Below are 24,108 nucleotides of genomic sequence, written 5' to 3' on the forward strand. Positions count from 1 at the left end.
ATACATACATTGCTTATTCATCCATAAAGCACTTCTTAATGGAAATGTCATGCATTAGCCAATAAGATAAAATAATTATAATGATATCAACCACTTAATACTTGATTATTTGTGCATGAAATATGTATGAAGGGCCTACTAAAACCATGGCAGTGTGTCAAACACAGCTAACCAGTACTCAGGGAAATTTTATGGTTTAGAATTGGCACATGGGCAAGTAGAAGGAAAAGATAATATAACCGCTATCATAACCAAGTTTAAAAACCCAAGAAAGTATCTCTGAAATCAAGAAATACATTGAAGCAATACAACAAGCATCATAAGAAAGCTGGTGATGTGACTCACTTGCTGTGAGGTGTCAATGGAGAGGTTAGCACTGGATTTAGTTCAGAATTGGTCCTCATGGAAATGGTGCTAACTACTCCCTGAGCTCAGACCCCAGACCAGAAAATACTGGGAATAATTGATGAGTTATTTGTTCATCTTATATCATTTGTTCAATATTTTTATTTTTTGTCTTATTTATTATTATCATTATGTGTGTGAGTATACGCCCAGATGTGTACTTCCGAGTGCAAACACGTGGAGGTCAAACTGCAACCCTGGACTCAGGGATCAAACTCAAGTGTCATTAGGCTGGTGTGGCAAGTGACTTTTAACTGCTGACCCATCTTGCTAGCTTTTGTTCAGTACTTCTTGTAGCCTTCCCTGCACTTAGGCACTAGGGAAAGCTAAGCTTCCTCTTCACATCCCGTTCAACATGAGAAACAGACATGCAATAAGAGTAATGAGTAATCAAGAGAGGAAGAGCATTTGCTTAATGATCTGTCGTCTAATTTGAATTTGTAAGATGGGTCAGAGGATGAAAGCAATGGCTGATGGGCAAGCGTGAAAGTAAGAATCGGGGATATGTAGAACTATGCTCCAGTGAGTGGCTGTATACAGGAGCTTGTTCAGGAAAGGTTAGTGAATTTCTGACAGTGTGGGTAACAATCCAGAGATGGTGGGATTTATATCATAGAAGCATGACCAGCGACATCAAGTAATCTGGACTTTTCCTAAAGATCAACTTAAATGTCCTGATGTTTTATAAGGATTTAATATTTAAAAGACAAGCAATAACCGTGTTATTGAAAGACCACGAAGATAATAAAGAATGAGGAGCAGGGCTGTGGCTCAGTGGTGGAGCAATTGCTTCCTACATGCAGTGTCCACAGGTCACTCGCTCATACTGCTGGAAAACAAACAAACAAACAAAAAACAAAACAAACAAGCAAAAAACAACCCCAGAATGTAGCACAAAGCAGGAGAAACAAGAATGGAAGCTTCTGTAACAGCTGAGACAGATGATGAGGATGGCATAGATGAAGATCCTCAAACAAAAGCTGCAGAAAAAGTTTTGTTTTGTTTTGTTTTTTCTGGGAGTTATTTCTTCTGTAGGGAAAAAAATATCTGCATGCTAATTCTACATGCTTTTAAATAAAGAAAGATTTTAAAAAAATCACAAGCCCTGCTGCCTTGGTTCCATGCTGATGCTGTCTTTTGGAGAGAGTAGAGGAAACAATGATTTAAAGAATGTAACTTTGGTAAGGATGTTGATGAGGTCTCTTGTCTATACATTAAAGCTGAAGGGTTATGAAACACTCAGGAAACAGTGGCACACTGCAGCAGGAGTGCCTATTGTTTTAACATTTTATGTTCTGCTGTCATCTCTAAATTTGTTGTGCATGCATGGCTATCCTGGGATGTAAGCGACCTGTGGGCCACGGGTTGGATATGTGTATCAGGGCAGAGCATAAATCACTCAATGTTGTGGGAACTAGGAGCCTAAAGAATCTCTTTGATGAGAGAAAATGACACTCATGTCTTCCTTATTTTCAATGCCTACAGGAAGTTGATGGAGGATTCTGCTTCTTGCAGCCACTCAGGACCAAGGCTCCCAGACACTGTGTAAAACTTGGCTTCAGCAGCTTGAGCACTGTAGAAAAACAAGCAGCAACCCACAACAGGAAGACATTCTGTATGGAAAGCCCACATGTATTAGCCAAAGCAAATCACCCAAACAACCCTTCCATGAGTAGGGCAGTACAGAGTCATATTCTCCCAGCACTCCAGAATAGTAACCATGCCAACAAAGGAATAAACAGATCCAGACCACTAGGCAAGTAAATTAATGTCTAAAGAGAATCTCAATAAACAGCCAGGTGTTTTAAAAGATGGGTACAAATGTGACAGAACCTATTTAAAAAGATTCTACATATAAATGAAGACGGGACAAAGAAAATGAAAGACTGAGGATATGGCTTGATGGGTAAAGTACTCCCTGTGCAAGCATGAGGACTTGAGTTCAGATCCCCGGGACCCACATAAAAAGCTAGACACGTATACTATTTAGTGACAGACACAGTTTGCCTGTATTAAGTAGTATGCACATTACTGCAAAGCAAAACATCATTAGATACAAAAAAGAAAGAAAGAAAAAGACAGTTCTAATTGGACCCAGTATTTTCCTTATTGTAGATGTCTCCTTTACTTAGGAAGCAATTAAAAAGTAACAATACATTCATGAGCAACAAAGTGACATTTTGCATTTCCTGTCAAATTTTAAGGGCAACTACAATCTAGGGGTCATTTATAATGCTTAATGGACATGAGGTTTAGTGGCATGGCAGATTGCATTATTGGCCTAAATTTTTCATTCCTCCCTATATTCATGTCCTTAGCCACATGTTTTATAGTTCTTCCCACTAAAAAAGAGGATGGTTCTCCACTCCTGACTTAGAATTTGGTCCTGTTACTTTTCTTGGTCAGCAGAATGAGTCAAAGTGGTTAAATTCCAACGGCAAGCAAGATAAGAAGATCTGTACCATTTGCACTTTTGTCTGTGTAAATGGTATGAAAAAGATTTTCATCAGAGGACTTCCCCATCCACAGACCAAAGCCAGGTGAAAACAGCTGAGCCAGGCACATCTGCGGCTTGAACGAAGAAAACCAGTCCAGTTGAAACCTTGGTTGACTCATGAAAATATAATCAAACCCAACTGAGTTTAGCAGTGTCACCCCAGTCAACAGCAAGAGAGGTGCACACATTTCTCAGGTGAAGCTGCCGACATGTGTGGATTCCTTTTCTGTGCAGGACTATAGTGGTAATAATGAATTCACATAGGTAGGTTGTGATCTGGTCATTCTACAATCCTTGCAGTTTCGCAGTGTGTGAGACATATTCAAGAATGAGGCAGAAGCTTTAATTCCTAGGAGGTAGGTATGGTGGCATGTGTCTATATTGTCAGCTCTATAGGAGGTAGAACCTGGAGGCTACTGAATCTAAGTTAGCCCAAGCAACACAGTGAGGCTTGGTGCTTTTTTAGTGTATTTTAATTGAAATAGAGTTGCATCACTTTCCTCCCTCTTTTTCCTCCCTCCAGCCCCTCTGGCTCCTCTCCCCTGAACCACTCTCATGGTCCTCTCCATTCTTTTAAATTAGAGTGAAACTTTGATGCATTACCAATGGTTTATATTAGTGTCATCCAGAAAAAAAAAATCTGCCATTAGATGTAGAATATATAACAGAAGCATAAGACTTGTAGCCTCTTGATAGGATGAGAATTTAGCAGTCCAGAAATAGCAGGCAGGATCTGATGCCTCAAAATGAGTTTTGTTCTCCAAATAAAATTTCAGTACATTGGTCCTGGGAAGGGGGCCCTGGTATATTATGGGGGCAGAGTATTGCAGATGGAAAAGTGTCTTGAATCCTGAGTTAATTCCTACTTTTCAGGCCATTGAGTCCTTACCACAAGAGCAGGTGTTTATAAAGCAGGCAAGCCTGCCTCTAGGATTTTGGCTGGTTCACACTGACTCTTTGTCCATTTCCTGTCATGAATCAAAGCAGCAGAACCTCTTATAAGATGTAGATTCTTTAACTTCTCATTCTCTACAATTATTACTAATCACCCAGTACCGTATATTCTGCCTATAGCAGCATCAAACAGACTGAGACTGAGTGGGCAAGTGTATTGTTTGCATATATGACTAAGAGTGTACTTTGTATGTCTGACACTCAGGGGTAGACTTTACAAGACTATATTAATTGTTAGAAATATTTGCTTAGTTGGGCGGTAGTGGCACACACCTTTAATCCCAGCCAGGCGGATCTCTGTGAGTTCGAGGCCAGCCTGGTCTACAGAGTGAGATCTAGGACAGGCACCAAAACTACACAGAGAAACCCTGTCTCAAAAAAAAAAAAAGAAAGAAAAGAAAAAGAAAAAAAAATCTCTTACTCTCCCTGCTTTTACCCTCTCTGTGTGAAAATGTGCCTGGTAAACAACTATTCCTAATTCAAGATTCTAATGCAATTGCATTACTTAACTAAGTCTCTTGGGTTTCTGCCCTTTGCAAGGAGAACAGCACATCCCAGATCAGGGTCTTTCCTAACATGGTTTCTGCAGAGACCAACCCTGAAATGAAGAAAGTTAAGGAAAGGAAATGATGAGACTGAGAAGCATTTGTTTTTAAGAAACATCTGTAAGAAGTATAAGGAACTAAACACATGAAAGGGCATAGGGAGATGCTGAGATTTAATGCAGTTCAAGCAGAGCATCCAAACACTGGCATGACCATTTAGAGCTGTCTGAATTGAGGCAACACTGGTACTATATATATCCACAAAACAAGAAGAGATATGACATCAAGTAATTTAATACTTACACCCATCAAAAACATCATTTATATCATAATTTGCTTGAAATTGAAGAAAGAAAGAGAGGGAGGGAGGGAGGGAGGGAGGAAGGGAGGGAGGGAGGGAGGGAGGGAGGGAGGAAGAGAAAAGTATTAAATTCCATGAATTGGAAAAGTATTATTAAGTATGAAGAATAATAATACTAAAAAGTAACCTATGCAAAATAGTCCACAGATTCAACACAATGTTCATCATCATTGCATAATGACATTTTTCATAAAAATTTAGACCATAAAATTTATGGAAAACTACAAAAGACCCCCAAATAGACAAAGCAATCTTACTCACAAAGAAGAAATCTGCAAGTATCAAACTACTTGACTTTAAAGACATACTACAAAGCTACAAAAATAAACACACGGTACTGTGTTTTATAAAAACCAACATGCAGAAACACTACATAGATAAGAAAGCATGGAACTGATTCAAGCAGTTTGAATACTCAGTTTCCCACAAAGAATCAAATGATATGTAGCCATAAAATGGCTTGAGATACCTGTATATCTACCCAGGTAATAACAAAATTAGGCCCAATGGTATCACACAACAATCAACTCAAAATGAGTCAAGGACTTAATCATAAGATTCAAAACCCAAAACTACTACAGGATACCTAGGAGAAAACCTCAGACATAGTGGGCTGTGCAATGGCATACTTTTCTTCATGAGTCCAAAATAGTAAAATGGGACCACATCAGTTAAAAAAAAATTCTGTACAGCCAAAAACAATTTCAAGACAGTGAAATGATAATGCACAAAATGAATATAAGATCTGTAAACTTTAAAAGTGTTGGCTTAGTACATCAAGCATAGGAAAGTTAAGAACTGAATAACAAGAACTGAATAACAAGCCTGTGGTTAGCAGGCTCTGAGTAGAGATGGGGAAGACATTTTGGTAAAAGAGAAAAAAAAAAAAAAAAAAAACAAAGAATTCCAGTCAGACAGGAAGAATGACTTTAAGAAATCTTTCATAGGATAGAGCAACTTTTAAAAAAATGATCCAGTGTATACTTAAAAATTACTAAGAATAAATTTTAAGTTTTCTTATCACAAAATTATGTTTAACATGCAATACATGCTAGTCATGGGTGATGTCGCTCTGTATGCTGTGAATGTGTTGCTCTGATTGGTTGATAAATAAAATGCTGATTGGCCAGTAGCCAGGCAAGAAGTATAGGTGGGATAATCAGACAATGAGATGGCTGGGAAGAGGAAGGCTGAGTCAAGAGACACCAGCCCATCATCCAGGGAGCAGCATGTAATGGCACACACGTAAAGCTACAGAAAATGTGGCAACATATAGATTAACAGAAATGGGATGAGTTTAAGTGTAAGAGCTAGTCAATAGTAAGCCTGAGCTAATGGCTGAGCAGTTATAATTAACATTAAGCCTCTGTGTGATTATTTTATAAGCAGGCCACAGGACTGCAGGGCCCAGGCAGGCCTGGAGAAAACTTCTAGCTACATGCCAGTTACTTTAATTTATCCAGTACTACATGTACATTTTCAGAACTACATGCTGTTGATAAATATACACAATTTGGTTTTCATAAAATTTAAAGGTATAAAATAAAACTTTTAAGTAAGGTGTTTACGTGTATTGCTGCTGCCTAAAACACCTCCCAAACTTAGCAGTTTAAACAAACACACTTTCTCATGATTCTAGATACAACCTGTGCTCAGCAAAGCAGTCTGATTGGTGGCTGTGCCTTTACTGAAGCTACGCATCACGTGAGAGCTTAGCTCAGGTGGATGGCCTCATTCTAATGTCTAACGGTTTGCTAGGTATTGGCAGACTACACTAGGATTATCAAGGCTACGTACAAGGTGACTCAGAGTGGGTTGTTTCTGTCAACAGAAACTACCAGGTCTCTTAGGACCTGAAGATGAGGAATTCACAAGTGGCCAGGTAGACAAGGAAGAGGAGACACTCCATCATGCAAAGGGGAAAGGAAGTTATCCCTGCCCTGTCTTTACAAGCGGCCTGCACCAAGCCGGTATGTGTTTCATTGTTTACTGCGTGTATGCTTCTCTGAAGAATGAACTTAAAAACTTCCCTCCCATTTTTCCCCACCATAATAGCCATACAAACTAATACATGCAATATATTCAATAAGAGAAAACCAAAATAAGGGACCTTCTAGGGGTTAGTACAGAAGGAGTGATTTAAAACTTGACCCTAAAGTAAGAAAAGCTAAAAAAATGGAAAGGAAGGGGAGAGTCAGCTCAAGGGGAGGCAAAAGAATCAGAGGAATTAGAAACTGACTCACTTTAAACATCCCGGGGATGTTTGATTCCTGAAAGCATCCAAAATGTCACCTCATCATTTGTTTTGAATCTCTTCCATCTGAACCCTTTAGAATGTCTGTGTATCTTACCTTAGAAATGCTATGATTTGGAGTTAACACCATTTCATTCTTATCTCTAGGCTGTGCATTATGTTTGTGTACACATGTACATGGATAAGTATGAGTGGGTGAAATGGAGAGCAGGCATCAGAAGATCAGCATGGAGCAGAAAGGAAAACAAAATAAACAATCATGATATAAGATTTCAGGTATAAATTCAAGACTCAGGAGATAAACCTCAAGAGTAATTTCTGCAAAATTAAGAAGAGCCATTTTCCAATGACCATAAAACTACTTATAGCAACAATCATGATGCTGTTCAATTAAAAGGAGACAAGCCTTATATTCTAGAAATCTCCATCAGATGGAAATATGCACTTTCCTTGTAAGCATCCTCACACCATATGTGATTGGTTTTTATGGTACAACAAAACTCATATATTGAGAGTTCTGTTATTTTCAAAACCAATAATGCCATTTAATACTATCCAAATGACTGAACAGAAGAAAACACTGTTAAATACTGGTATAATAATCTAATAGATCAATACTGAATATGAACATGCTCGTCTTTACATGGCACAGGAGAACATTTTTATTTAATGGAATAAGAAGTAGAGTCTTGGTGTTTAAGCTTCAAAATCATGCAGCGATGCATGAAATTTTCAGTATTCTGTACTTAAAATAAAAAGGAACCTTAGCAAGTAAGTATTCACTGAGAGGAGCAGAGAAAAATGACTTAAATTGTCTAATACATACAAATGTAAGCGTTTCTATAGGCAGAGGGGCTAAGAAGGGAAGAGGCAAGGAAATGTTGTCATGCACACCCCATTCTGGAACAAATATGCCTTATCTGTATTCCACAGCTCTCCAATATTCACCAGAATTAAGGGCGATGCCTGGTAATCAGCCACTCTCTGCTGCTTTACATTCAGGGACAGGACCAGGCCAAGTGAGTAACATACATCAGATTAGATCACTAGCTATATTGTTCGGGTTGATTTTAATTGCCTGAAAAGTGTCATTACCATCTTCTGCAATGTGCTAAGTTATTTTAGAGAGTGCCTATTTCCATGTAAGAAATAAAAATGGACTGCAATCCTGTAAGAACATGTAGAGAAATATTCAGTTTGACTTCCAGCTTTGGTGACTTGAAAAACCTACCCAAGTCTGATTGTATAAACAAATGTTTGTTACCTGTAGAACTTCACAAATGTAGCTTGGGAAATCAACTCAGAGTCGCACTCTGATGACCCCAGAGAACCACCCAAATGCCATGTCCTGGTTGATAAAATTCTTGCAATTTTCATTTCCACGGTGACTCTTACATCCAGCAGCTTCAAGGTGAAAGAATTCATGAAATGTAAGAACCAGAATCATTTCCATGGAAAGGATATATGGAAATAGATTATTCCACACCTAGAAGACATTTGCAAGAATATATAACAGCAACTGCTCACATGGAAATGTTATCTCTTGAGAAATTTGTTCTTTAAATCAAAATCTTAGATATAAGAATTTGTACAGGAGACAGAATGCTGTGCACACACTCAGGAGCCTCAGGCTTTAAAAATGGTGAAAACTGAGTCGTGCCTATAGACTGGTTAACAGCATCCATGTGAGGAAGCCAACTGAAAAATAGACAGAACTCATGTTTTGACATATGCTACTTTTCTCTTGGAATTATATAAAATTTTTAAGTTAAAATACAGATTAAGGAGCCTGGCCCCAGAGATGATTCAGATGGTGCTAAAAGAACTGAGGAATCTGTGAGCTCAGCAGAACAGGAACATGCTTCTGCAGGGAGAAAACAGGAGCTGAAGTGACAACTCAGCAGGCACAGTGCTTGATTCTCAGCAGTCACATAAAAGCCAACCAGAAGGCATGTGTGTCTAAGCCCGGCACTCGGTTAGGCAAACATATGAAGATCCTGAAGCTTGCTGGCCAGCCAGTCTACCCACATCTGTGAGCTTCAGGCTCAGTGAGACACTGCATGTCAAAAAAAAAAAAAAAAAAATATCTTTCATAGCCGGCTGGTGGTGTTGCACACCTTTAATCCCAGCACTCGGGAGGCAGAGACAGGCGGATCTCTGTGAGTTCCAGGCCAGCCTGGGCTACAGAGTGAGTTCCGGGAAAGGCACCAAAACAACACAGAGAAATCCTGTCTCAGGAAAAGAAAAAAAAAAGTCTTTCATGTGGGAGCTGCATGCATGGGGAGCAGTTGAGGAAGACATCTGGCACTGACCTTTGGCTTCTACATGCACGTGTATACATGTGTACTTGCACACACAAACATGTAGGAGGGGGTGAGAAGAGGCATGTAGCTTTTCTGCAGGATGCAGAGCTACCCTTGAATGGGTGACTGATGAAGCAACTGATATCCAGGAAGCCTCCACTCATTCCTAAATAATTGTTTACAGTTTAGCAAGACATGCTTTTGATTTGTTATGATGCAGTCATTTACTTGTTTATTGCAGATGTTCATGTTTTACTAAAATAAAATGATGAATTTGGGGACTCTTGAATTACTTCAATCCACTAAAATCAGATTATTATATTAATATCAATACCCAGGACTTAGAACCTATAGCTTATTCTTCCTTTAAAGAAAGTTCTATTTGCCATAGAATTTTCTAAAATCTAATCATATCATTTACTGTCAATTCATGATCTATCACTCAAAAACTGCATAAATAAAAATCTGACAAATATATAAGTAAGTGACTTCAAGCAGCTCCCAGATAACTACAACAGAACTTCATGTCAATGAAAGAGATTGGACTTAGATTATACGGATATTTAACCAATTCCTATTATGGATGTATTGCTCCATAGTATTAGAAAAGGCAGATATTTAACAATTTTACAACACTAAATTCCAATCCATCTTTCTTAAAACTAAATCCTTAAAAAAAAAAATGCCTGAAAGCAGAAGTCTCAGTAGTTTTACACAGGAGCAGATTAAATAGGAGACTGGGTGGTTCAGCATCATCTGGCAAATGGCAGGACTGGAGGCAAAGGCTTTCCTGCAGAAGGTACACTAACCTAAGGTGAGATGGGAGATAAGTGCAGCAGGCTGGAAGTCATACATGGTCTAGACACACAAAAGGAACAAGAAGCAAAAAACTGTTTAAGTTCTGAGGAAAGTTTAAGAAGCCCCTTGCAGCCAGAAGGCTAAGTAGAGGGTGGAATTAGCACAAAGAAGTCATAAGTCAGGAGGCTACATCAACAGCACTTTCCTTTTTCACCTCAGCTGTATTCAGTGACTCAAGTGCTTGCATTCATGGCTTAACACAGCTCCATGGATCAGAAAGACCACGAGCAGTACACAGTGTGGAGGAAGTTTATAGAATATTTTTTTTGTTTTGTTTTTCGAGACAGGCTTTCTCTGTGTAGCTTTGCGCCTTTCCTGGAACTCACTTGGTAGACCAGGCTGGCCTCGAACTCACAGAGATCGGCCTGCCTCTGCCTCCCGAGTGCTGGGATTAAAGGCGTGCGCCACCACCGCCCCGGCTAGAATATTATTTTAAGATGTGTTATATTTGTTTATGCTGTGGAACATTTGTTCAATGATGCATTCTTTTATGTTGCATTTTTTTAACTTTGTGAAGCTATGTTACTTGGCCTGTCTAAAACACCTGGTGGTCTAATAAAGAATTGAATGGCCAATTAGCAAGTCAGGAGAAAAGATAGGCAGGGTTGGCAGGCAGAGAGAATAAATAAAAGAAGAAAGCTGTGAGGAAAAGAAGAAAGAGCAAGAGAACAAGGAGTGAGAAAAGAAGGGACCATCTGTCTAGCCACACAGCCAACCACGGAGTAAGAGTGAAAGCAAGAAATACAGAAATAAGAAAAAGGTAAAAAATCCAGAGGCAAAAGGTAGACAGGATAACTTAAGAAAAGCTGGCTAGAAACAAACCAAGCTAAGATCAGGCATTTATAATTAGGAATATGCATGCCTCCATGTGTGATCTATTTGGAAGCTGGGTGTGTCAGGCTCCCCAAAAGAGAAAAGAGCAAAATCAACCAATGAAAGTAGTTACTTCTTCATCAAATTCATTTTGGTGCCAGGTATAAAATAGAACTTGGCCTAATACAAAGTAACATAGAAACACAGAGTGCTGTGTTTGCAGTCTATTGATGGTTACAAGAACAAAAAAAAGCAGACAGTTCAGCAGAATACTGAGAACACCTGGGTAGATAACTATGGCAAACAAGGAGAGAAGGGATCACTGAAGCTGAGCTGAAAATAATAAACTGTACTTGATACATAATAATAAACATGGTGAGTTTGAAAATAGCAGATATCCAAGAGACATAAGATATTCTATCAATGAGACAGGAAGAACACTGCAATGATCAACACCAGAATTCGGCTGAATGTAGAATACCCTGTAAAGACCTTTGGCCAGAAGGATGCATAGGCTGCAAACTCACCATCCCAAAGTGTTAATACTCATGGGTTTGTCAAACACCAATGTGAGTTAGAAGTTAGCTATTGTAAGAAGAGGTATATAGGACAGAAACAATACCTACTTGCAAGATGCTCACTGGGAGTCAAAGAAATGGACAGTTCCATGTGATGAGAAATGCTATGGGAGAAGCGAGCATACAATATCTAGAGAGGATTCCTAACATACGTTAGAAGCATAACCAGAGAGCCTTCTGTGAGTCCATGGTATTGAAACTGTGACCTAAGAGCTGATCAGCAATCAAAACCCCATAGGTCTAAGTGTGTGCATACACAAATGTTTACAAATAAGGACTTCCAAAAAAAAGTACACAATAATTCCAGAGCTGAAAAAGTGGTAAAGAAAGGTGAACAATTGAAAGTGACTCAGGATGTTTTCGCTCCCAAAGCATGATATGTGTTTAAATCTACACAGCACTGCAGATGATGTTTAGTAGACTTTATTTTATTTTGAGCACAAACATTAATCATTTAAACATTATGTATAGGAGAGTACTAATTTAACATATGTATGTATGTACATGTGTATGTATGTGTGTTCCAGCTGGGTAGAATGATATAAAGAACCATGTTTGAAAAGAGAAAAGAGAAGCTGATTCAGTGGTCCCAGGAGGGGATAAGATGAAGATCTAGAGAAGAATGATACAGGTGGAGATGGATGAAGGCAAACAGATTTGAAAAATAGTTCAGAGTTCAAATCAAAGGATTTGAAGAAAACTGCTGTTCCAGTTTCTCCAGGCAGGAATATCTGAAGTAAAGTAGCAGTCCTACGAATTCTTTACTCTATTAAAATAATACATCACCAGGCTCATTTATCAGTAATGTAATCAAACTGGGTTTATTGCACAGATCTCATGCCTTAACAGATGAAAGGTAATCAAAGTCAAGTGACTTAGAAATAAACTGGAGAAAATTGTTCTTCTGCTTTAGAACATAGAAAATTTACAGTCTGAGATGTAACGGCACCTAAGAGAATGCAGAGGAATTGCTGTAACTGACATAATCTGTTCTTCCAAATGCCAATATGTCTGCAATGAGGAATATACATACCTTCTGAATTATCTTATCCTACTTAATAAATCAGTGGAGTTTCTTTCTCATTCTGTGCAAGGCAGCTTCTTGGACAGTAAAGATTCTGCAAACATTTACATTCCAAATAGCAGAGCTGTTTGGAGTGCTGTAAAGTTCTGCCAGCATTTCTATTACCAACCCTTATTTCTTGTTTATAACATGTACATAAAAGGAGGAAAATAAAAATGTACTACAGATTGAAACTTGGCATACTAAGCTTCAGCTGTCGAGTGCATTTCTATGGGAACAAATTTCCCAAGACATGTTCCCACTGAGTATAGAAACATGGGAGCTGGGGGTAGGGGGACATTATTAACCAGAAGCCACTTAGTACCATTGCTCTTTCAAGATCTGAAACTGAGAATCAAAGAAATTCCCAGTTTCAAAGAAATTCTTAAACTACCTGACAGTCCATATTCTTATTACTTTTCAAAATTAATGTTATCCAAGGCATGATTCCCAAGCATAAGAAATCATCCATCAAGGCTAGCAACTGTACTATATATGCATCTTAAGATCATGTTTATACATATAACATATATTGAAGTACCTTAGGGTTGTTCATTTTCAATGACAAAAAGAAATGGTGAAGATAAAACCACTCCATAGGCATAGACTACTGGAGTTAACCAAAACAGAAACCACAAACAAATAAACACAGAAAGTTCCCCTTTCATCTCCCCATCTCCTACAACATACAAGTAACCTTTCACTGCTATGAACACTAAATGGTGACTGGGAAACAAGAAAGTGTGGAGCCATCAGACCATCACCTTTCTGGGCTTCTGCTACGATACAGTAATATACAGATCTGGCAGTCTGAATGGGCCAATTATATCTATACTCTTTCAGCACAAAACGTATTAGAAGTTAATGAGAACTTCAAGTTGGACACTTAAATTATGCAGTAAAACAAAACTAGAAGATGTACACTGAATGAATGTGAAGGAGCTAGGCATTTATAAATGGGAAAGGTGCATATTTTGCTAGCAGACTGAAGAGGCTATTAGTTTGTAATAACTAGGCATACATGAAATGTGACAGAGAAAAAATTGAAGATAAATCAGCAGCTGAAAGGCTACAGCTTGTTGTCTGTAGCTAATCTTTGCTCTACTTGAAATTGCTTGGCACTTTGGTCCTATTAAATATTTTGCTGCTATTTTAAGAAACACTTGGGCTGTCCACTTGTGTTGTGGAGGATATTTAAAGTTAGAATTCTTCTGGAGAAATGGACAGAATGCCTTCACATCTTCAGACAGACAGTTGTGATACCTGGACAGTCGGGAGACATGAACTGAGTGCCATTGTCAGAGATGGCCACTGCCTGAATCTATTAGCCTGAAAATCAATTATCTGCTCTGTCTCCTGCCGGCCACCTTTACACAGGAGGAGCACCGGCTTACATGCAACTTCACCATTTATCTGATAAAAGAGTTTAGCAGTTTGCTAGAAAATAGTGCCCCCCTTTAAACCACATGTTGTTGACTCTCAATTGAGGTCAGGCAGGCATTCAGAGATCCCAACTCTACAGTTTATGTGCATACAAAGATCTTTACATTCCCCCATGGGCTCAATCCCATCAAATATCTTTTATGAACATTTACAAGAACTACCCCGTGGTGACATGTAAATATTAGACATTCTACAAATATTACACTAAATCATGTGGATTTTAACCTTAAGACTTCTTCCTTAGTAACAGGAATAGAAACGCAAAGGGTTAAAACCTCCCACCAGGATGCAAACAAAGTCAGGTTAGTGTTGGTAAACAGCTAGTGCTGCAGAACCAAGTAACAGGTTTGACTTTTTATTTAAATATAATAGCTCTTTGAAAGGCAATTACTCCCCCTTTCAATTTCTGAAAGGCTCTGACTCAGTGTTCTTTTTAATTCCCGTTTTTAATCTATTTACAGACCAGGATCTTTTTTTTTTTTTCCTCTCAGCGAGTGTGATATTCATCTCTGTGGGGGTAGACAGAAACCATGGCACATATCCTCCGGTATTGTGTGTGTGCGTTTAGTTATTCTTGCTTAATCATTTTTAAATTATTTTGGGGTTGACCTACTCTCCAAATGAGCTGCAGTTTCTGGCCAACTTCCCACACCACACACAGGACAGGTTGACTGTTTCTGTTGCGCCATTTCAGTACATATCGGGTTGGGGTTAGGAAACTGTCTACCCCTTTGCTTTCTGAGGGCTATCTGCTCCCATCCCTTTCTGAATGCAGGTTTTCTGTCCTCATCAGAGCCGGCACCATTGGTTTTTGAGTCATTCCTCTGCACACCCCTCCTTGTAAATCAATAAGGGAACGCAATCCTGGGAAGGACTTAGGGATTGGTGAGCTCTTGTGGAGAGGAGCTCTACACAAGGAAAGCCCATAAGCCTGGCATTTCATGCAATCGGAAGTGGGGAGCACTCCTTCTAGAAGGTGCTAAGACTCGGACCTGCGGCGCAGGGCTGGTACTTCCTGGTTTTCTGCTTCTGGTAGTCTGGTGAGAGGTTTTCAGGGCTCCTGAGAACATAAAATCAGCCAGATCTCAGCCAGCTCTTAAGTCAAGGCACCAGAACTACATACAATCCGCCAGAACAAACCTACGAAATAATCGCACCAAGCGATTCCACTCAAGGCTGCTGATTTCTGAGTGGAAAGAAAATACAGCCCGCAAAACTTGGGGACTAAATCCTCTATCTGGCTTGTTTAGATCTGGGAGTCGGGACCACAGCTTCAGGTAGAAAACGCATTTCGTTCTTAACCCTGGCACTATGCCCTGGAATTCTCCCTCAGCATCCTTAGGGTTCCCAACTTTTTTCTCCCAACTTTCACTGCCCAAACTGTCTGCTCCCAAGACACACCAGAGACATTGGTTGCATTTTTCCAGCGCTTCAGCCAGAGAAGGCGTCCCATCCCCAAATCGATCCAAGACCCAGCCTGGGGAAATAATGTCCCCTGGCAAACCAGCCCCTAGAAACATCGTTTACTCTCTACCCATCAAATGCATCTCCCCGGCTAACAAACTTTCTAGATCGGTCAAGGACCCCTAAAGCCAGTGGGTAAAGTTTTCAAAGGCAAGAGGTTCATCCCAGTGCCGCTGCTGCAGTAAGCAAGCGGACAACCCCGACACCTACCTAGCTGCACCAGTTTGCAAGGCGCCCGCCCCGCCGACCCGCCCGCCGGCGCCGCCACCGCCGCTGGCTGGCCCGGGGGGCTGATGTGCGCGCTGGTGCGAGCCGCCGCCTTCGCCGCAGCGCCCCCGTCCGCACTGTTCTGCAAGGTTCCGCGCAGTTCCCCGCCGGACCGCGGCGCCCGCCCGCCCGCCGCCGGCGCCACCGCGCGCCAGGCTGCTGTGGCTGCTGCAGGCGCCGAAAGAGCGCTGCCTGCGCCTGTGCTGCTCAAGCTGGGGCTCTTGCTCCAGCGCGAGCCCTGAAGGGAGGGAGGAAGGGAGCGGGCATAGGGTGGGAGAAAGGGGCGGGGAGAGCGGCTGCGCAGCCAACAGAGTCCTGCGCCTCACGCTACTCGCACCACCACCCACCTCCTGAGCCTCCGTGCCCCACCGCCACTGGAGGCTGCCAGAGCCCCAGCTGCCTTCGCCCACGTGTGTCCGGCCTCAGCACGGCCCCAATGGAGCAGGATGGGCGGCCATCAGCGAGCCACCACTGGGTGGCCTCCTGCTTCGCAGCTGGCCTCTGGGTAGCACCAGTTTAAGAGCAGGGATTGCATTTCTAAGGAATCCTCCTGCAGCTGAGCTCACACACACGTGCGCAAAATTGCCAGTTTTATCATTAAAACGTAATTATTAAGGGCTCGCCATAGATACATAATGGATGGATGAACTGATGGGTGTGAAGGCAGGAATCACGGATAGACAATCCAGGTAGTGGACTGCGGTATTTACAAGAGTTCAACTCCCAGACTAACCCTAACTTTATTCTTGTTCCGTGACTGTGCTATAAGGACTTACTTTAATTTTCTATGATATCAATGGGTCAGTTATGAAACTAATTCCAATTTTATTTTTACAAGGAACCCATGAAATCAGCCTGATCATTTTTATTTGTATAAGACATAGAATTGGATTGGATAATCTAGATGTAAACATAAACTTCTTGAAATCCCAAGCCTTCGAGTTCAACCCCTAGTTCAACCCAGAACCTGTGCAAATAGTACATTTTTTTTTGTCAGTGAAAACAAAGTATACCTGTCAGTCATCTGGTAAATCACTTACAAAAAAGAGTAGAGACATCTAACAGTATATAGTCTAGCAGCTACAGAGCAGAGTCATTCAGTATCACTGGCATCTATAAGTTCAAGAGAAAATCCTAGGCTCCACATGGTGGCATGAGATAGGGACAAGAAGATCAGGACTAGTGAGTTCAACAGTTCAACGCAAACCTGTACTAAAGAATAACACCCTGTCTTAAAATGAGGGCGGGGCAATACTCTGGCTTCTCTAGACACATAGACACAGACACACACACACAAACACACACACACACACACACACACACGTTGCATGTATTCACCCTGATGAGATGCAAGTATATGCTTTGTAGTGATAATTCCTGTGAGTGAGATTTACCGTTTTATATTTATTTACATTGTTTTTAATTTGTATTAACAGGTTGTTTTCCCTTTATATTAAAAAAAAAAAGAAGAAGAAGAAAGAAAGAAAGTACTCCTCTTGGTTAAATTTGATTGGAGCATGTAAAGCCCTGATTCCTACTCCCCACCCACTTCTGTTCTGCTCCTGCAGACTGAACTAAGCAGGAGTGTATCCAGGACAGCTCTCTTGGCAAATCAGACTTGAAAGAGGGCTTCCTGGGGAGTAGTTTTCATTCTTCTCCACTTTCTCCCAAGAGACAGTCACTGGCTACCTGCATTTCAGAAAGAAATTTGAACTTCTGGGGAGATTTGAGGGGCTTTAAAAGACAATAGGACCCATTCTGTCACCTGTGGTGCGAGGTATTGCTTCCCCCTAGCTTCCTGGCCCCTTCCCAAATCAAAAACCAACTGCTGCACTCTCAGACGCAGGTGAGTTCTCCTATCCCTGAAGTGCTTCAATAGTAAAGCTCTCTTACCTGTCAACAGACAGCAGCCTCCTGCATAGACACTCCAACTTCCCCACATGTTGGTTACTTTTGCCATGTCTCTTACTACCAGGAAACTGCTCGTCCCCATAAGAGTAATGGCTGGATTTAAAAAATAATAGTAATAAAATGTGGAGTTATTTATGTTTTAAAGGAGTTGGGGAGGCGACGATAAATAGAGACAGTGCCATAAATAAAAGTTATGTGCTTTCTCCCATCAGAATTAAATTGCAGTAAATTTGCACTCCTTGGGGTCTCTCTACTTAGCAAATGAAAAAAAAAATAGTGCAGGTAAGGAAGGGAGGTTTATGGTCATAGCAGTTGTTATAGGTTACTGTAAATAATCTCTTTGCTTGCAATCTGAGAACATGTTGGCAAACCCCCGGAGTGTGACAAAATGTTTTATTGGGCAGAACTGGTATGTTCTGGAAGGATCAGAGAAAAAACTTTACATGCAAATTATGCTCACGCCTTGCACCTAGCAGGTGCAATTACTGTCATACCTACATCTATCATAGACATGCCTCTTTTTTTAATGCAATTTCATAATGCATTTTGCTTCTAATACATCTATATGTCCTATCTATTCTGAATAAGAAGGGCACTTAACAATGGGGAGGGGGCTGGCCCTAGGCACCAAAACAACAGTGAGAAAGACAGCAGAGAAGCCTCTTTAAATTAGACCAAGAGAAATCTACACTCTAACCCTGTGTGGTCCTCTCCACATAATTTGTCATTTCCATTCTCAGATTGCTTTGCCTGTGCTGGTGAAAGCTGATTAGTACTGGCAAGGCAGTGTATGGAATCTTGAATCTTATGGTTACAGCAGAAGAAGGTAGGGGCATGCTAAAATTTGCAGGAGCCATGACAGACATTAAGCATGAACCCCAGTTTCTGGTTGCATAAGTAAAACGTATATAAAATGTATATAAAGTGCATATAAAGATGCACTCATCATTTCAAATCCTTCCTTTGCTCAGAATGTAAAGCATAAAGTGAGTCAACTGAAAACCTGATATTTACCAGAAGTTGATACACAAGAGCAGGTTTAAATAAAATTTCCATTCAATTTCTGGGCCGGAAGCCCAGGAAATTAAAAAAGAAAAAAAGAATTAAAGGCACATGTGGATCTTCTCAGTGTGAATGCCGGATGGAGTTTTTATTGAATTTGGCCTCAACTGATTGTAGCATTATAAGCAATTCTGCAGTTAAGTTTCAGCAGGCATTTAGATGGCAAATCCTCTTTTTAGGGCATTATAACTAAGAATAATAACTTCCCTTTCCTATGGTACCTTTTATATCAAAGCTCTTTAGCTGTGAGATCATCTTCCCATTGTTAAGATGTGCCATCTGTGTGGAAAGATAGAAACTATTTCATGCTACTGATAGCACATATTACTTGTTTGTTTCCTTGTTTACTGTGTAACAAAAGAAAATGAAGAAAAATATCTACAAAACCCACAGACGGGAATTCTCAGGCAAGAAGACAAACTGGAACACAGCCAGCTACTGACAAACACATCTGTTCTTTTGAAGGTGGGGTGGAGTTTTTCCTGAGTTGCAAAGACAAGACCTAGTAGACTTGCTGCGTTACTTTCTCAGTGTTGTTGTTTCTGTTTGGATACCAATTGGAGGATATTCATACTGTCTGTGCTGCTGGGTTGAGTGTCTCTGAGGGCTGTGTTTGTTTGTTTGTCTTTTTATTTGAATCAGACAATAAGTTGCAATAACTTTTCAGCAACCAAGTTGAAGTAAGGAAATCAGTTTGTTAAAACAGCAGCAATCAAAACCTGGCAATGACGTTTTTTGGCCTTGAATGACTAAAGGGCCACTGATTATCTTTATTGGAGTAAGTCCTTTGTATTTCTGGTAAAAAGAGAGGATTCTGAAAAAGATATATAAAAGTTGTGGTTACATACCCTATTCCGGCTGGAACTTAGCTGTGGATACTAACATAATCGAAAACTCAAACACTTGCTAATTTTGTTTACACTGAAGATGTTTGTTGAATTTTTGCCTCTTTGTTGTTCTCTTGGTGCCATCCTGTAGATCACTATGTAACAGGACTTCCTTGTGTTACTGTTCATGTGTCTACTATTTTATTACCAATGTCCTTTGCTAGATTGTTAGCTTCACGAGGCAGGGAGTTTGCTCTGTTTACTGGCCCATGTAGAGTTCCAAGCAGTCTGTGGCATACACATAATGGGTTTGCAGTAAATGTTTGTTCAGTAATGGAGCAAGCTTCCAATGTGTCTGGTGCTGTAAAAAGTACTTATTGAGGACAGTTGACAATCCTCACAGCCACTGCAGGCAGTCACTGCTCTGGTAAGCTTTCTGAAGATAAATGCTAAGATACACAAAGTGAACTCTAGAAACTCACTCTTCCAAGATGATACCAGCTGTAGTCCTTGCCTGGATGCTAGGAACTCTCGTTAGTGTATACATCACCTCAAGTTTAAGGCACTTTTTGTCAACCATCTAATCAAATGATTATGGGAATCTAATGTACACAGAAATTGCAAATCTGCCTAAAACACCTCTTCTGATACTATTATGTCTAGGGTGTAGCCTGGGACTCTGCATTTCTACCAAGTTTCTGGATAATAATTCCAGTGTTGCTAGCTGACTGAACTTTGAGGAGGCAGGCTACAATCCAAACACTCAGTGTTAATATACAAAGCACCTGTCATACACTAAGCCTCAGGGATTTGAGTTAATAGAAGTGAAATACACTATTTGTGATTACCTAAATCATCATAAAATTACATAATTCCATTTAACATGATTTCTGTTATATTCAACAATGGCTAGTCCAGAGTGAATTCTCAAGAGATTTTAATTTTCTATGCAGATGCAAAAGGTAATAAGGTAATGGAATCTTCCCTAGCTTATAAGATTTGAGGTAGGAAGCAGCAAGTTTTAAATCCTGCTCTCTTCTATATTAGGCCAGAACACACTGGCTTGTCTTTATTGGATTTTTAAAGGTATATTTCAAGGAAATCTTAAATGGCAACAGGCTAAGGTTAAGAGAGTTAGCAAACAAAATGTTCATAATGTGGTTATTGCTTACAAATTGGTGAGGATGAATTTGTAGCAGATCATGAAAGAAAGGAAGGAAGGAAGGAAGGAAGGAAGGAAGGAAGGAAGGAAGGAAGGAAGGAAGGAAGGAAGACAATCTTATGAAGTTCTTAGCTCTTCACTATAACTATCTTTCATATAATGCACTGAACAATACAACATCTAAAGTTCTTCTGTTCCAATGCATCTCATACCCAATACCAAGAAGCTGCTCTCTGTAGTGGGTGGTGATTAATGCAGCCTTGGTCACAGAGCTGAGGGTAAATGACAATTGAATGTTTAGCCCTGCATATGCTGCTATTTATATGTCTACCTCAAAGGCTCAAGGAACATCACAGAAGAGAGGTAAGAAAGAATGTAAGAGCTAGAGGTTGGGGAAGAGCATTGTAAAACTGTGTATCCTATACATAACATGGCCTTTGCTCACACCAACTGTGTTTGCCTGCATTCAACCTTCTTGCATGAGAATGGCCCCTTCAACATTCTATCACAGAGAGGAGAGAGCTCATGAGGCCCAACCCATCCCTCAGTACCTGTTGTCAGTTAATGACTGCCAAGGAAGGACAGTTATGAAATAACACTCATCCATGCTTATGAAAGGACCCCTAAGAACCCCTGTGGACTTCCACCCACAAAAGGCAAAAATAGGTAATAAACTTGGGAAGAAGAGGTTCAGAGTGAGTGGAATAAGAGAGAATATGAGAGTGGTATATATACTCAAAATACATTATATACATGTACGAAATTGTCAAAAGAATATGTGGTTGTGGGATTCAGTGAGTACTCATTTTATACATTTATTTAGAATGTTCTCTCCAAGAATGATGACCTTTCTATCATTAAATATGAAGTTTTTTTTTTTTCAAATTTTAGTATGTTAAAAAAAATCCCTTCCATATTCTCTATTTAAACCTTCACATTGTTATTGTGAGGATAATTCTTTGATAATACCAAATGTGTGGCTTTCTAGACCAGGTTTCTCTTCTTTGTGTAGCTTTAAATTTTTATGCAGCTAAATATATCTTGGTTAATATGTTGAGACAAAGGTTTTTTTTTTTTTTTTCTAAAATTAAAGTTAAAAGAAAGTTCTTCTCAGGGTATTTTGAGGAAAAAAGAAAAATGAACCACTGGATCTTTATGTAAGGATGGCTAATATTAGCTTTAAAAGATCTTTAAAAAGTATATAGAATGAAAATCATGTGGCTTAGTATATATCTCAGTGGTGGATAGAACACTTGGGAGGAAGGAAGATGGAGCTTTGTGAATGCCCTCTTTTCGATAGATTATTGTTTTAGTTCTATAGATTATTGTTTTATAATTGTATCCTTGTGGGTCAGCGAACAGAAATTAACAGAGCAACCTTGGTGATTCCTTTTTCATAGGGCACTAATTCATGATGAAACCCCACTATGCAAGTCAGCATCCCAGGACTGTAACAAATGTCTGTGATAATCAACTGATACAGAGAAAGGTTTATTTTCTTGCACAGTCTGTGTGGTCTATGAATAACTGAGTGGTTTCACAGCTTTTCAGTCTGGTGAAGCATGCCTGTGAGCATACTGTTGAAGCAAGTAGCTCAGTTTGCTGGCAGGATACAGAAGAGAGTTACAGAGAGAGCAAGGCCCCATAATCCCTGTCAAGATCATGTCCATAATAACCTAAAACCTTCAGTAGACCTCAGATCTTAAAGGCACCACCACTTCCCAATGGCATCAAGATAGTGGCTAATTTTTTAGTGGGCATTATTTGGTGGGCATTATAGGAAGCCCATGGCCTTTTTTACCTTAAGTACCAGTCCCTAACACCATTACATTTATGGGCAGGAGTTCAGTATACCTGTTAAGGACATAGATGTTCAGTCCTCAGCAGTGACCCAAATCAAACTCAAGGTAAAATGCTATGCAACAGGAAAACAAAGTAGAGATTACAAAAGAATAAAGAGAATGTGCTGATGTTGAGTTAGTTTATCTCCTCACAGCTCCAGGGTCATGAAGTAGAATGTTTTTTGACATTAGTAGGGATCTGTGGCAAATGAATATTTTTTATTCTGAATAAGAGTCAAAAGGATGCCTTCTAATTTGGCCAGTTTACTGCTATGGACATGGTTTTCCATAATAACTTGAGGCAGCCTTAATATGAGTAGCCAGGGATATAAAATATTGGAAGGAATCAATTCTGTCATAGCTGTGTGGAGCCTCTGCAAGGCTTCAGAGATTGACCTAACTGGGTCTACAAGAGAATGAAAAAAGAATACACGGATTCACAAAGAGAAAAACTGGGATCAGATTGCTTGTTCTTGGTCTGATGGAGGGCACCAACTGTTGCAGGGAACCTCAGCATTCATTTTATCCATCTGAACTGAGGAGATGGGTTTATTATATACAGCTGAACAAGAAGACAGGCTTAGCTAGTCCAGGTAAAAAATTTCTATCTGTATGAAAGAAACCTCAGGTTAAAATGATCAGGAGGAAACTGTAATTGATAGTTTCTACATATACTGCCAGTATTTGCACTAGGACCAGATGAAGGCTTTGCCATTCCTCTGACCCTCACCCAGGTAAGGCTTTGCCACTCTCATGGGTCTGGAACATTGGGGTTCTTGACACAGCCATGCTCATGCCAACAACAATTCAACGACCCACATAGCTGTAGGAATTTCTCATTTTGGACACCTTTTATAAATAAATAATGTCCATGTCCACTATTTGCAAATAACTTTTGAGGACAGATACTCTATGCACCTAACTTCAACTCACCAAAGTAAAATGATCATTTGCTTCCTCCTAAAGTTGACCAGAGGCATGATATCAATGGTTCTGCACAGCCTCCTTCAAAGCAAACACAAAGCTTGCCTGGATTTCAAAAATTCTTTTGGAATATATGCAATATATTTAGATTACTGGCTTTTGACATTTTTCTTTTCATATTGATCAAAATGATTAAAGGAGAAAAAAATCTCATTGGAAGAGATCCGTTTATGTTAAAATATCTTCTTGAGAAACAGCTAACTAGAATCTTTAGTGGCACTGAGATTTTACTATACATTCAAATCACTTGGGAAACAAGGAAACTCTTCGAAAGATTGCCTGGCTTCAGCTAACACTGCTGATTTTAGCATCTTATGCCACTCTCAGGCATGAAGAACTTTTGCTTTATTTCACATAGTCCCTGAGATATATGTGGACTTGCATAAGAAAAGCATTTGTGGTGTGGATAAATTGTTTCTTCCACAAAAGATATGTTAAAAGCTGAGCCCCACATGCCTTTGAATGTGACTTTATTATCAAACAAGATTTTTCCACACATACCTCATAAAGTTAAGT

This window comes from Peromyscus leucopus, chromosome 3 (assembly GCF_004664715.2).
Source record: "Peromyscus leucopus breed LL Stock chromosome 3, UCI_PerLeu_2.1, whole genome shotgun sequence".
In the NCBI taxonomy this organism is placed as follows: Eukaryota; Metazoa; Chordata; class Mammalia; order Rodentia; family Cricetidae; genus Peromyscus; species Peromyscus leucopus.